This window comes from Canis aureus, chromosome 16 (assembly GCF_053574225.1).
Source record: "Canis aureus isolate CA01 chromosome 16, VMU_Caureus_v.1.0, whole genome shotgun sequence".
Taxonomy (NCBI): domain Eukaryota; kingdom Metazoa; phylum Chordata; class Mammalia; order Carnivora; family Canidae; genus Canis; species Canis aureus.
In genome coordinates this window covers 2,792,764-2,807,435 of record NC_135626.1, presented here as the reverse complement: position 1 = coordinate 2,807,435, position 14,672 = coordinate 2,792,764, and the positions used below count along the sequence as shown (strand labels likewise).

Genomic DNA, 14,672 nt, shown 5'->3' with positions numbered 1-14,672 from the left:
CTCCTTGCCAAGATACAGGATCACAAGATCCAGCTGGGTCCTATTGAGATACAGCCTGAGAGAACAGAAGTAGGCTGGAATTACCTTCATCATTTTCATTCTCTGAGGCTGATGTGTCTGCCCTCCAAAGTGACCACATCCACATGGATCTGGAGCCTGTCACTTTCTACTATCCTTGTAGCTGTGCTTTCTACAGGTTCCCTGTCTTGATAAAAATAGTCCATCTTTTCTTCCTTTTCCACTGTGGATTCTTCCATCTGCTTTTCAGCCAAACATAGGTAGATCTTGCATCTAAAACACATCTTTGCTTTTAGGGATGCCTGAGTGGCTCAGTGGTTGAGCATCTGCCTTTGGCTCAGGGTGTGATCCTGAAGTCCCGGGATCCAGTCTCACATTGGGCTCCCTGCATGGAGCCTGCTTCTCCCTCTGCCTGTGTCTCTGCCTCTCTCTCTCTGTGTCTCTCATGAATAAATAAATAAAATAAATCTTTGCTTTTAAAGAAAATACATTTAAAAATAATTTTTCTTAATGGTTTAAATAGTTTATGCTTATTGCTAAACACTTGGAAGACATAGATGAGTTCTAAATAATAAACATAAAAATCACTTTTAATTCTACAACTTAGAGATTTCAGTGATTAACATTTTTGCTTCCAGTCTGCTTTTTACTTCCTATCACCCAGTGTTTGCTTGTACATGTGTGTGTCTGTGCACATACATGCAATTTTAGTATTTTGTTGTGTCAGGCTCTGTGTGAAATAATTTACACGTGTTCTTCTCAAGTAGCCTTGTGAAGCAAATACTGTTACCATATCTCCTATTTACAGATGAGACAGATTTCAAGGTAAGTGACTTGTCCATGTTTACATAGTTGATAAGTCACGTAGCAGGAATTTTTACCCTTACTTAGCTCAAGCTCTTCACCACTCTTCACCACTACCTTTCCAGAAATCTATTTTCTTCTGTGACTATCACTCCAAGATTGTTCTTTACAACACTTATCAGTAGCTGTTTCTTTCATTTATTCTTTCATTCATTTATAAATATTTTATTTATATCTTTATTCATGAGAGACACAGAGAGAGGCAGAGACACATCTGTTCCCTCCATATCTCCTGGCTTCTGTTGCAGTCCAGGTGCATGGTTTGTGTTCAATAAAAGAAAATTCTTTTTCTTTCTGTACTTAGCTTATTCACTCTTAGCTTTATGCTTGTAAATCACAAATGTGCATCCTCTTTTCAAAAAATGAACTTCTCTTTTTTCCATTTTGAAATTGTTCATTAGTGCACTCCAGGCTCCTAATCTAGTCGAGAAAGTTAGGCACCATTTTTAACTCCTTGATATCTTTTCTGTTTAAGCTGATTCCTTGGAAGGTGAATCTGGTCTATTGATCTAGAAAGATGGCCACAATATTTTAAGTGAAAAAAGCTTCCAGTACAATATGTATAGTTTGGGCTATTTTCTCTAACTACAGATATGTGTATTTTCAACATTTCTGGTATTTATATATGGGAGGGTATTTTTTTTTTAAGACTTTATTTATTCATAGAGACACACAGAGAGAGGCAGAGACACAGGCAGAGAGAGAAGCAGGCACCATGCAGAGAGCCTGACATGGGACTCGATCCAGGGTCTCCAGGATCACGCCCTGGGCTGCAGGCGGTGCTAAACCGCTGCGCCACCGGGGCTGCCCTATATGGGAGGGTATTATACACGCAACAGGATGATGTGAGGGGGGCCAGTTAGTGGACCTTAATTTTCTCTCTTTTGAATGACTTTTTCAGTAACTACATAGTACCAAAAAAGAAAACAAATCTATTTGGAAAAACAGAAAATTACCAAAAACAAAAGAAAAATGCCTTTTGGAGATATCCTTTCTATTCTTTCCACTCCTGCAGCCTCAGTTTTAGTTCATTTCATTTGTGGAACATCTCTCTCTCTCTCTCTCTGTCTCTGACTCTGTCTCTTTTCACATTTCTCTTTCTTTCCTTCTGCTTCATATACTTGGTCAGTCTTCCCAAAGTCTTGCTTTCATTATCTCTTTTTGGAGCTCGGTGCTTAAAGTGGCTCCTTGTTGCACTAATTCTGAATATTTCTGCCTGGCTCACAAGGTCTTCTGTCATTTGTCCTTCTACCTTTTCAGTGCTGTTCTTCATGACTCCCCAACACAATCTCTGAACTATTCTGCTTATGTTCCCTGTACATACCACAGGTATTCTCCATTGCGAGTGTTTATTTACAGTTTTAGCTGCAAAAAATACCCTTAAACACATAATTGTTTCCCTTCCTGTAGCATTTAGTTTTATCCAAGAGAAACTACATAGGATTTTGGTGGCTGAAATGTGTTATTTTTTATTGGCATATTTAAAGACTATTGATTTTCTGTGTAAATAAGTAAGTGGCATACTTATGCTGCAGGTACATTTTCCAAAGAACATGTTGGACAGTCTTTTCTAATGTTTTCAGAAAATTTGAAAGTAATTGGTGGGTGAAAAATAATCACTAGAATGCCTGTTAGAATACAGATTCTAGGGCAGCCCCCGTAGCTCAGCGATTTACCACCACCTTCAGTCCAGGGCGTGATCCTGGAGACTTGGGATTGAGTCCCACGTCGGGCTCCCTGCATGGAGCCTGCTTCTCCCTTTGCTTGTGTCTCTGCCTCTCTCTCTGTGTGTGTCTCTCATGAATAAATAAATAAAATCTTTTTTTAAAAAAAGAATACAGATTCTTTTTCAGGACCCTCTATCTGGTGTAATATAGAAATCTGCAATTTTTAAAGCAGCCAGTCTAAATGATTCTGATATACAACCAGATTGGGAAACAGTAGCCTGAACCCTTTGTTTTCCCTGAATTCTTGTCTTTTTTTTAATTTTTCTCTTGCCTTTGATTTTTCTTTTTTAGTTCTTGTCTACTATACCTGTACTTCTGCACTTCTACTTCCTTTCTATCCCTGATTTTGGAAGGCTAACCTGATAAGTCACTTTTCCTACTGCTTTATTTAGTTTGACTTTGCTGTGAGAATCTGTTTTTCTCTTAGACTTTTTTTTTTGATAGTCACATAGAGAGAGAGAGAGAGAGAGAGAGAGAGAGGCAGAGACACAGGCAGAGGGAGAAGCAGGCTCCATGCACCAGGAGCCTGATGTGTGGGATTCGATCCCGGGTCTCCAGGATCACGCCCTAGGCCAAAGGCAGGCGCCAAACCGCTGCGCCACCCAGGGATCCCTTCTCTTAGACTTATGTGTATGATTAAATTATTGGTGACCAGAGCCTTTATTTTCCTGTCATTATCATGAAAGATTTAGTGGCTCATCTCATTTTGTTACAGAAGTCAGAAATGGTACTATATTACATTTTGTTTAGAAAAATGTGCATTTCCCATTTCACTTAGGTTATTTTCTTGTTTGAGGGACATTGCAAAAGTTGGAATGAATGGGCCTCATAGTTTGAGTCAAAAGAGATTAAGCATATCTGAATAATAATAACCAGGGCATTCATACTAAGGCATAGTATATAGTCATTTAAAGAACCAGTACAAATATGACAAGATTGTTGCAGAAGGCTATTTATAATAGCTGTCTAGTATAGCTGAGTGAAAAAGATTGTACAGCAGTAAATATAAAATGAGCTCATGTTTGTTTAAGCCATCTCCCAAAAGCCCCAGAAAATTATAGATAGGTATCTATCAGTATGTGCATGGATAAGGTCTCTAAAGACTTAAAATGTCTAGTTTATGGTATTTATTATTTTAATGATAAATACTAGATAATATAAGTTTGATTATAACAGGTTCTTAAACTTATTTATTATATTTATAGGTGATTTCCATTAAGGAAATGGAAGATGATAAGGAAAGAGATGTTCAATTTTTACTTTATATATTTCAATGTTTGAATTTTAAATAGTATGTGATTTTTTTTTTTTTTTTTTTTTTTTTAATGATAGTCACAGAGAGAGAGAGAGAGAGGCAGAGACATAGGCAGAGGGAGAAGCAGGCTCCATGCACCGGGAGCCTGATGTGGGACTCGATCCTGGGTCTCCAGGATCCCGCCCTGGGCCAAAGGCAGGCGCCAAACCGCTGCGCCACCCAGGGATCCCAGTATGTGATTTTTTTAGTTTAAAAAATTATGAAAATATTCGTTTTTTAATACTGTGTGATATCAAGCTATACAGTTTGTTCTACCTATAAAATATCATTTCTTTTGGGCAGCCCGGATGGCTCAGTGGTTTGGTGCTGCCTTCAGCCCAGGGTGTGATCCTGGAGATCCAGGCTCGAGTCCCACGTCAGGCACCCTGCATGGAGCCTGCTTTTCCCTCTGCCTGTGTCTCTGCCTCTCTCTCTGTGTGTGTATCTCTCATGAATAAATAAAATCTTTAATATATATATAATTTCTTTAACTCTAGAACATCTTCTAAAAATAAGAAAAAGAAAAGCACTAGGAATTTAGAGTGCTTATTTCATATTAAGAACAAAAGAGAGCAAGAGAGGCTTTAGCTGGTGTATTGGAGACAGCATCAGCTTCCACCCAGCACAGTAACTGATGCACTCAGGTGACTCAGCTTTTGCTTCCCTTAGGTTGTTTGGTCCGCAGTTTGCATTCATTGATCAGTGAGTTGATTCAGACTCAAACCCACCGACAGCAATGAATGTTGAGTGCAGCCATCAGTGTTTCCATCTTGGCCCTCCTGAATTCCTGGCTCTTCTTTCCACACGGGTTCTTTGAGGTCTGGGTCTGGTGTGTCTCTTGGTAACCAATGATTGAGGGTCCACATAATGATAGCTAACATTGATACTGGAGCTGTGAGAGAGTCTTTAAGACAAGAAACTATGGTTCAGAGAATGGAAGGAACTTGTGGAGAAGCTAATAGATAGCTTTGTGACCACACAGGCAGTTCTTGCATACCTGGTAGATGTAAACAAGAGTCAAGGGTCCTGACTCTTCCTCTCTGTTTTGGACTGAGAAATATGAGTGCTTTTCTAGGTAAATTAGCACAGGATATGTTTTGGGTTAAATAATAATAGTAGTTACATATACTGAATATTTGCCGTGTGCTCAGAATGGTGCAGAGCACTTTATGTATTAATCTCATTGAATTTCAAAACTCCATGAGGTTAAGTGTTCTTATTATCTCCCATTTTATACATGAAAAAAATGGAAACTCAGGTACTTGCCTGTAGTCACATAGCTAGTTAGGGAGTTGAACCAAGATTCCTCCCAGATATCTGACTCCAGACCTGACTTTTTCTTGAATTTAACAAATATTTGAATAAGCATATGTGTGGATAGAAATAGACAATAGTTGCTTTCAAACAGCTCGTATTCTAATAGGGTTGTCAAAACTTAACCATATTAACTGTAATTGGAGGTAGACTGTGATAAGGGCTGTGCAAGATGTTAGTTATATGCTACTTTACTTATTAAATCCTTCTCTTGCCCTTAATTAAAGTTTTGAGGGGATGTGGGAGAAATGGGTGTAAAATACTTAATTGGATTTTGCTCAAGATCAATATATATTTTTAATCTTTCTCCTTGCTATATCCTGTTTCTCACCAGAGTGGCATATTTCTAGGAGACATTTTTAAGTACATTAAGTATTATAGTGGAGTTCTCCTTATCTTGTTAAAATGAAACGCTTATTTGTTAAGAACACAACAAAGAGGAAGGAACGATGGGCAATATAAATAGGGCGAGCTCTTACAAAATTCACTGGACCACCTTTGGGGGATAGGCAGCAGGACTGGTTCTGGTGATCCTGTGTGACATATGAAGGTACAGCCTGCTCCTTTGCTTCAGGAAATGTAGTGTTGTTTGTAAGGACCCCAAGGTACAGTCAACGGTCGGTGGTTTTTTCAAATCCCAAACTCACCGACAGCGTTGAATGTTCCTTGGAGTCCTCTGAAGGCTGGGTTCTGGCCGTGGCAGCCCTTCTTCAGCCTGTACCCATGTTCCAGGAGCCAATGAGCAGTGAAACCACTGCTTATAGAGGCACTCATACTCTTTTCCAGGTTTCAACTTGAGAGTATTTAGATTATGAAATCAATTTGTGTACAGCAGAGAGCTAATGAACTTAATGAACTTGCGAGACTGTAGTTATTTATACAAGCAGTCTCCAATGGATGGCTGAGAAAATGGCTTTGAGTGGTATTATTTTTTAATTCTGAAAATGTCAAGTGCCTCATTTTATAGTAGGTTCATTATTAAAGGACATGGATAAGAAAGAAATTAACACATATTGTGGACTCTATTATGTGCTGAGATTTGTGTATTTTTATCTCATGAAACTCAAAACAACCCATTTGTACTTCAGGAAAAAACTGAGTCTTAGATGAAGTGATTTGCGCAGTTACATAGCCAGGAGTCACAGTTACAAGCCAGAACTTGAATACTGGACTTTATGAATGTGCAGCTAACTGATCATATCACCTCTTCCTTGTTCACCACAAAACTTACTGTTCTATATCTGAGAGTAGCATCTTCAGTGAGAGCTATATTGAACGAGTAAACTCTTTCTCCTTGTTTGCCTGTATGAAGAGTAGGTGGGTCTGTAGGTGAAATATTTCATAAAGAAGATGAAAAAAATTGACCTTCGTAATTGGTAATCTCTCTGGCTGAGATCCTGGATCACTAAGTTACCACAGAGATTTAGTGGTAGTCTACAAGTTATTTTCCATATTGAAAAAACAAAAACAAAAACCCCATCACCTAGTAGAAAGCCTCTATTTCTCCTCTGTACGGTCACAGTAACTAAAATGTCAGGTGTCTTTGCCTTTGGTATAAAGAGTATTGGTACATTATAGACATGCCATGCAGGTTATTTTTTATTGGCTACTGAAGGTCCTTGATTAAAAATCTGGAAAATGAATTAATTATATGAGTAGAGATGGAGGGTTTCAGAACGTAGGATTTTATTATGGGAGGGATTGAGGAGTGAGTGCTCAGTTGAAGAAAGGCTTGCAGAACTCCTGGCTGAATTAAGGTTAATCTTTAATCAGGGATAGTTATTGTCATTTGCTTTGAGTTTAAATATTAAAGGTTGACTCTCTTCAAATTCATTTTCAAAGGAGCCAAATGGTACACATTTAAAAAAAAATCAGGCACTGAAAATTTGGTTTGAATGTAAACTGTTTACATTCTATGTCAATTTAATTATTTCACCCTCTGTCACAACACTCCAGTTAGCCAGCTTTATTGAGTTCTCAGTGTTATGACAGTGAATTGTATACAAACGACAACAAAAAATCAAACAACTGTTACTGTGTAGTAGTTTAAAAACTCTTTAATGTGTTTAATTTAAACAGTTTTCCCCTTGGTCTGATAGTATGAAGAGATGTTGGTACCTTATACCATTTGGATGGATGTTCAGACTTTAAAAAAATACTGACTTCTGCTCCAAGCCATTAGATGTTTACATAATACCATTGCTTAAATTCATTGCATTCTAAGAAGAATGCTTTTCATAGACTTGAAAAACTAGAGCAGAGTGAAAGGCAGGTTTCTAGAATGACAGGGGTATTTCCCACTGTGTTTGAGATCATTAATTTTCATGGTAGGGCAGGCCACCATCATCCTCATCCTTTAATTTGCTTTAAGTCCTTAATTTTAGTTTTTATCATCAGGCAAGTTTGAAGCATACACTGCATATTTTAAATGAATTTGCAGGGATAAAGTCTAAGGGCTAAAAAAAACATAAAGAGTTAAATTAACCAAGAGTTATAGGAACTACAAATTTAACTACAAATTTCATTCTTGATTTAGATTGGTTTTCAGTTTGTCAGAATTCACCATGCTATCCTTTACTGTTTCACTTACCTCTTTTCCTTTTCCAGAGATTCTACAAAATATTGAAACCCGCATTGCTCCATGTTGGAGAAGTAATTGTTTTCATAGTCCTCTTGAGGCCTCTTGATATACTTGAAAGAAACAAGAAGCATAGACTCAATAAAAGATTATATTTGAGGGATTAGTAGCATGGGAGAGAAGAGGAAGTCACTATCTCTGGTGGCTGTCTGTTTAGACACTTCTCAAAGCTGTAGACCAAGATTTCACCATCCAGTTTTGTCATTGGTGTAATGTTGCTACTTTTGCAGCTTGTCACCATCATGTAGTCATGTCTTTCCCTATGCTCTAACCTATAATGTAATCAAACAGTGATAACTGGACAGTGATGATCACTGGAAAAGTAGTTATTAGGCCTCATCAAGTTCTGTACTCAATTGCAGATACCAACTATTAATTAAAAAATCTGTGCTTATACAATTAGAATTTCTAAAAGAAATTGCCAGATGAGAAGTTACACAAATATTTGAATGAATTTAACATACTTTGCAACACCCCTCCTCACTTCCCCAGCAACCATTTGGTTTGGATCTGATCCCAGCACTATGACTACTAATTCTAGCCTTAAGTTAGGCTGAGAGAATGTGTTGTTTCACGGCAGTGCTTACAAAGCCTGCTGGATCCAGAGTGTTTACTTGGATATTAGGGAGGAGGAAAAAAGTACACTAAAGATTGCAGTTGTATATGGAATTTTTGGTCATTCTTATGTTTAGGCTGCTTGAGGTTTTACCAGATAATTGAGAGGTAGAAAGAAATTTAAACTCTGCAGCTTGGAATGTTTTGCCTTTTTTTTCTTTAAGATTTTATTTCTTTATTTGAGAGAGTGAGTGTCAGGGAGAGAGAGCATGAGCAGGGGAGAAGGGCAGAGGGAGAAGAAGCAGAATCCCCGCTGAGCTGGGAGCCTGATGTAGGACTTCATCTCAGAACCCTGGGATCAGGACCTGAGCGGAAGACAGACACTTAATGGACTGAGCCACCCAGAACCCCAGCAGCATTTTACTTTTTGACATGGCAACTTTGTATCAGGTTATTTCAGATATTTTAGATGAGTGGGAAAGACAGGAGGAGGTGCCCAGGCTAACTCACTGAAATAGCAAATTGGCCTACTGCCAAAAGACAGTATTTTTTTTCAAATGGGACATTTCTTTTCAAAATCTATTAAAATATTCTTAAGGTAATATATGTCAAGTATGACATATATTACCACCTGAATTTTCTATCCCCTAGTTACAATGACTTGATGTGTTAAGATTTTACTATTTTAGATTATTTTGCAAACCCACAGGAAGCAGAACTTAACATTTCCATGGTAAATTAATTCACAGGGTATCTGTAATCAATGAACAACTCTTCTAAGTAACTCTGTACCAAGGATTGTTGTTCAGCCAAGCTGAAGGAGTGAATATATTAAGTGAGTTGGGAATGTAAAGTTATAAAAGAAATAGGAATCAAAATCATGCAGTAGTTCATATTCATGGGCATTAAGCTGGAAAGAATCTTGGATTTTATTGTGGTATGTGAAAAGCGTTGGCAGAGATTTTAGAAGTCCTTGAGAGCCAAGAGGCATGTGTTTTGCAATAACCAGTTAATGAAATAAACTAGAACAGTAATCAAAGGACTCAATGTTTCCTTTTTTATAATGACGAAACCCTGATGAACTTTCAGTAATATAAGAATTTGTATTTCTTTCACTGTCCTGTTTGAGTTTATTGGGTCAAATTTAATCATATGATACTTTATATGCTTTAAAAACTTGATGTCTGTTCTTATAAAGTATATTGTTTCAGGTAGATTATAATGTTAAGACATTGTAAGTTATAGGTAATTAGACATTCATTCTATAACTTTTTATTTTGAACTTTCAGGAAAAAATGCTTTTTATTATGTATATGTATGTATGTTTGCTTGTACGTAGGTATATAGGCTCCGCACCCAGCATAGAGCCCAATGCGAGGGTTGAACTCACAACCCTGAGATTAAGACTTGTGCTGATAACAAGTCCAGATGCTTAACCCACTGAGCCATTCAGGAGCCCCTAGGGAAAATGCTTTTTAAATGTTGGTTTCCTTGGCTATTTCCAGCAAATAGTTGAATCTTTGCAAAGTATGATGTCCTAAAAGTTTTATTTTTGGATGTATATTTTCTAGAAAAGCTATGTTTAGATCTACCTCATACTTTCATAAATGAAATAGGTTGGGTAAGCTATTAATACATGACATTACTCGTTTTAGAGTTATTTTTCCATTGCTAACCTGAAATTGGACAATCCTGATGTTTGGTTAGGAATGCTAATCATGGATAGGGGAAAATTCCTGAGATGAAAGAGTAGAAAATAAGTTTCAATCTATAGTTTTATAACTTTAAAAGCTATCAGGAGTCTTAGAGGTCATTTAGTAGTGATTTCCAAGTCTGACTTTGCATCAGAATTAAAAGTGTGATGTTGGGAAAAGTGGATTGCTAATAATGCAGATTTCTAGACTTTGCCCTAAGCTAAATAAATCAGATCCTCTGGGAATGGATTTTATACTTTTCAGAAGCCCCCAGGGGATTGTGATTTGCCATTTCATGGACATTTGGGAATCTCTGATTTAGATTTCTCTTTAACAGATGAGGAAATGAATTTATTATTATTATTTTTTAAAGATTTTGTTTATTTGAGAGATAACAAGCAAGAGAGAGCATTAGGGGGAAGGGCAGAGGAAGAGGGAGAAGCAGACACCCTGCTGAGCAGGAAGCCCAAGGTGGGGCTCCTCCATCCCTGGACCCTGGAATCATGACCTGAGCCAAAGGCAGACACTTAACTGACTGAGCCACCCAGACGCCCTGAAGAAATGGATTTAGAATGGAAATGAAGACCTGGCAGTCATACAGTGGGTCAGAATCAAAATCCTTGATTCTGTGTGTGTGTTGGGGCGGGGGTGGTGGTGGTGGTGCATGCACGGGCATGGCTGTTTACTTATACAATACTGCCTCTCCAAATGAAAAGGCTTGCTTTTTGCAGAATTTTTCTGCTATCCTATTGGCCATCTGAAAAGTACTTGAAGTCTACCTGCCTGGCAGGTCAAACATCTTAGCCTTAGGGATGCACCCAGAACTATTGCAAATGGACCATTGACTTGAATTTAGCATCCTGGCCTGAAGTATTTGACTAAGTAAGTGATGCTGAGTGGTGTTGGCATAAAAACTGTCCGTGGTATGAAATGAGGAATAGCTGTAAGTGATCAAAAGTCTGTGAAGGCTCTTCAGGCTCTGACATTTATCAGGTGCTGCTACACTTTAACACTGTTCTCTAATCAAAGGTGACTACCACTAGATGGAAGAGGCTTACAGAACCTTTGGCTGCTCTCAGGGGAAGAATTTATTTTAATTGCCAGTGAGAAGGTAGGAATGATTTCAGTAAAGATCAAGAACCTCCAAATCCACTTCAGCTTGGGCTCCTGGCCAAGTGTCCATCCTCTGGAGGGAGTTGGTGTCAGCTGCTGTCTTATGACTTGAGGTTTTTCAAAAAAGCCAAAGGCATCACAGAAGCCTTTCCTGAGTTGGCAGGCAGCAAGGGCACCAGGAATCAAGGCCTGACACATGTCATCAGCCTGGAAAAAGTGGAGTTTGGACACTAATGATGGCTCTTGTCAAGGCTTAGTGTGATAAAGCCAGGAGGACTCAGCTTGGGGGTTTGTTTGCATAGAAGAGAAGTTATAGCTTCTCACCTGCCAAGAGTTTTCACTGCCCCAGCTGTATGTCAGTGACAAATCCTTCACCCTTGACTCCTGTCACTTCTTTTTAATTGTTGATGGTAGAGATGCTGGATGGGTAAGGAAGAGAAGGAGTCTGGTTATATCTAGCACATTTCCTTATTTGCTTGTCTTCTTGCTATTCTCTGTGTAGAACTAAATTTATGTGGCCATACTCTAGGCTAGTGTTTTGTTCTCTTTATATCTGACGGTGTACTGGGCCAGAGTCTCAGGTCCTTTATTTCTATAAATGCCATTGCTGATGACCATACAAATGTTTTGATTGGCTGTTATGAGAAAGCTTTTTTGCTGATATAGCTCTTTGTTTTGTTAGAAGTGTTAATTTTCAAATCCCAGCCTTGCCATGTAATAGCTGTGTGATTTTTGGCAAGTAGTTTAACCTCTGTTTCTCATCTGCAAAATGGAGGTAAGTAATTAATTGTACTTATACCACTGGGTTGTTGTGGGAACTAATTGAAAGCAGGAGTATAAAAATACGTGACACGTAACATTCAAATTTCAGTTATTATTGTAATTATTTGGTTGAATTTCCTGCCTACTGGGAAGAATGCAATAAGAGTTCTCTAACCCATTGTCTTAGTGACTAAAGGAATCTTGATGCAGAGTAAAGGTAAAATTAAAATCAGGAGAATCCAGGGCAGCCTGGATGGCTCAGCAGTTTAGCGCCACCTTCGGCCTAGGGTGTGATCCTGGAGACCCAGGATCAAGTCCCACATCAGGCTCCCTGCATGGAGCCTGCTTCTCCCTCTGCCTGTGTTTCTGCCTCTCTCTGTCTCTGTGTCTCTCATAAATAAATAAATAAATCAGGAGATCCAGATTCAAGTCTTGACTCTGCTATATATTACTTCAATTTCCATACTTTATCATAAAAAATTTATACCAACTAAAGCAAACAATCGGGCAGCCCCGGTGGCACAGCGGTTTGGCGCTGCCTGCAGCCTGAGGTGTGATTCTGGAGACCCGGGATCGAGTCCCACATCGGGCTCACTGCATAGAGTCTGCTTCTCCCTCTGTCTGTGTCTCTGCCCCTCTCTCTATGAATAAATAAATAAAATATTTAAAAAAATAAATAAAACAATCAGGATCTTTGAGATCTTGTGTCACACACAAAAAATTGACATTCATAAAAATTATTGTGGTTCCCAAGAGCTTTTGCTTATAAGGGATATACCTATCACCTTTCACTGTATTAGAAATTAAGTTGAGGGACGCCTGGGTAGCTCAGCAGTTGAGCATCTGCCTTTGACTCAGGGCGTGATCCTGGAGTCCTGGGATCGAGTCCCACATCGGGCTCCCTGCATGGAACCTGTCTCTCCCTCTGCCTATGTCTATGCCTCTCTCTCTGTGTGTGTCATGAATAGATAAATAAAAATCTTAAAAATTAAGTTGAGAAATTTAAAAATATTTATTAATTCATTTAAAGTAAAAATAATAAACCTATTATATAGCAACATTAATAACATCTTAAAATAAAAATAACAAAATATCTATAGCTTCCTAAAAAAAACCCACTTTACTGAGAAACGTGACATTATTTTTGTAAGTCTCTTTAATATCTAGTTTTACAAAGGACAACTGAATTTTCATATCTGCGTATATCTGTATCTGCATTCTATCCGTTTCAATATATTGTTTTGGCTCAAATATATGAAGAAAATCTGGCCTCTATACATATATATGGGAAAAGGAGAATTTTTATAGTTTGGATAATTGTGTATTTTCTTCTTGATGTTACATCAGATCTCAATAGTTGGTAGTTTCTTAAAGGTTATTTGCACTGCGGAATGTGAAACCATATCAATGAGCTTTCATACTCTATTCCATTAAAATCTCCTAATCTGTCTTATACTTTGCTTAAGTCTTTTACCCATGAATGATTTTGTAACCTCATGCTTTGGTCATTTGGAAAATACTGGTTTAACAAGTTACCGAGATTTTCTAAATATGGACACATTTCATCATATAAAATCCAGTAAATCAATTTTCTTAATATTACCACTAATCTCGGAAATACCTTCTGAGTAGCTGTGAGGCTCACAGTGGCAAATACAAATTTTCCAAAATTTTAATTTTTGTTTAAAGGCTTAAATTTTATCCCTGGCAACAAATACTGCCAGTTGTTTTTCTCAAAATGACATGCTTGCTTTGTTCATTTTCAAGATAATAATTATCAAACATCCAAGTCTGAATCACCATAATTTTCTGTTGCTTTTTTCAAGTAAAATGGTGGCCCATGAAAAAATTTGCTAGTTGATGTCACAACTCAAACAGTAATTTCAAGTGCATTTCCTCCAGAGTATGGAGTGATTTAAGTGTATTTTCCATTTTGTCACACAAAATATTAAAAAGTTGCAGAGTCAAGCATTGAGATTTAAAATCAGTAAATCTTATTGCTTCATCAAGGACATTCTTAAGTTAAAATGGCTTTTTTTTGGTAGTGTGTGGTGGTGGTGAATACAATAATGACTGTCAATACATTTTGATTAGTGCTAAAGCCAGCAGTTTAACCCAACGTTCGCTTTGCACCATCATTGTAAATGTCAACGTAGTGAAAACGGCAAATTATGTCCTTTTATAATTAGTACAAAAATAGTTTTGACCTTGCGGGCTCTCTAAAGGGTTTTGAAGACATCTGTAGATTACACTCAGAATCACGGCTATGGAGTCCAATTAAGAAACTCTAGATGGAGGGACGCATGGGTGGCTCAGCAGTTGAGCGTCTGCCTTTGGCTCAGGGCGTGATCTCGGAGTTCGGGGATTAAGTCCCACATCAGGCTTCCGGCATGGAGCCTGCTTCTCCCACTGCCTGTGTCTCTGCCTCTCTCTCTTTCTCTCTCTCTCTCTCTGTCTCTCATGAATAAAAAAAAAAAAAAAAAAAAAAAAAAAAAAAACTCTAGATGGAGCGCCTGGGTGACTCGGTCAGTTAAGTGACTGACTGGATTTTGGCTCAGGTCATGATCTCAGGGTTGTGAGATCAAGCCCTAAGTTGGGGCTCTGTGTTGGACATGGAGCCTGCTTAAGATTCTCTCTCCCTCCACCCCTTTCTCCACCCTCCCCCACCCCCCACGGTGTCTGTCTTCCATCTC

At 38.2% G+C, this 14,672-nt stretch overlaps 1 protein-coding gene and 1 long non-coding RNA gene across 4 annotated transcripts in view; one reads left to right on the top strand and one right to left on the bottom strand.

The window, feature by feature from the left end:
* Positions 1-14,672, top strand: part of NR6A1 (nuclear receptor subfamily 6 group A member 1) — a 223,220-nt gene that overhangs the window by 70,792 nt on the left and 137,756 nt on the right. The gene's annotated exons all lie outside the window — the stretch shown is intronic.
* The window catches only part of LOC144285501 (uncharacterized), a 72,009-nt gene that overhangs the window by 28,795 nt on the left and 28,542 nt on the right, over positions 1-14,672 (bottom strand). The window contains exon 2 of the long non-coding RNA XR_013353763.1: positions 7,808-7,908. This is a non-coding gene — a long non-coding RNA (uncharacterized LOC144285501). The remainder of the gene's footprint in view (positions 1-7,807; positions 7,909-14,672) is intronic.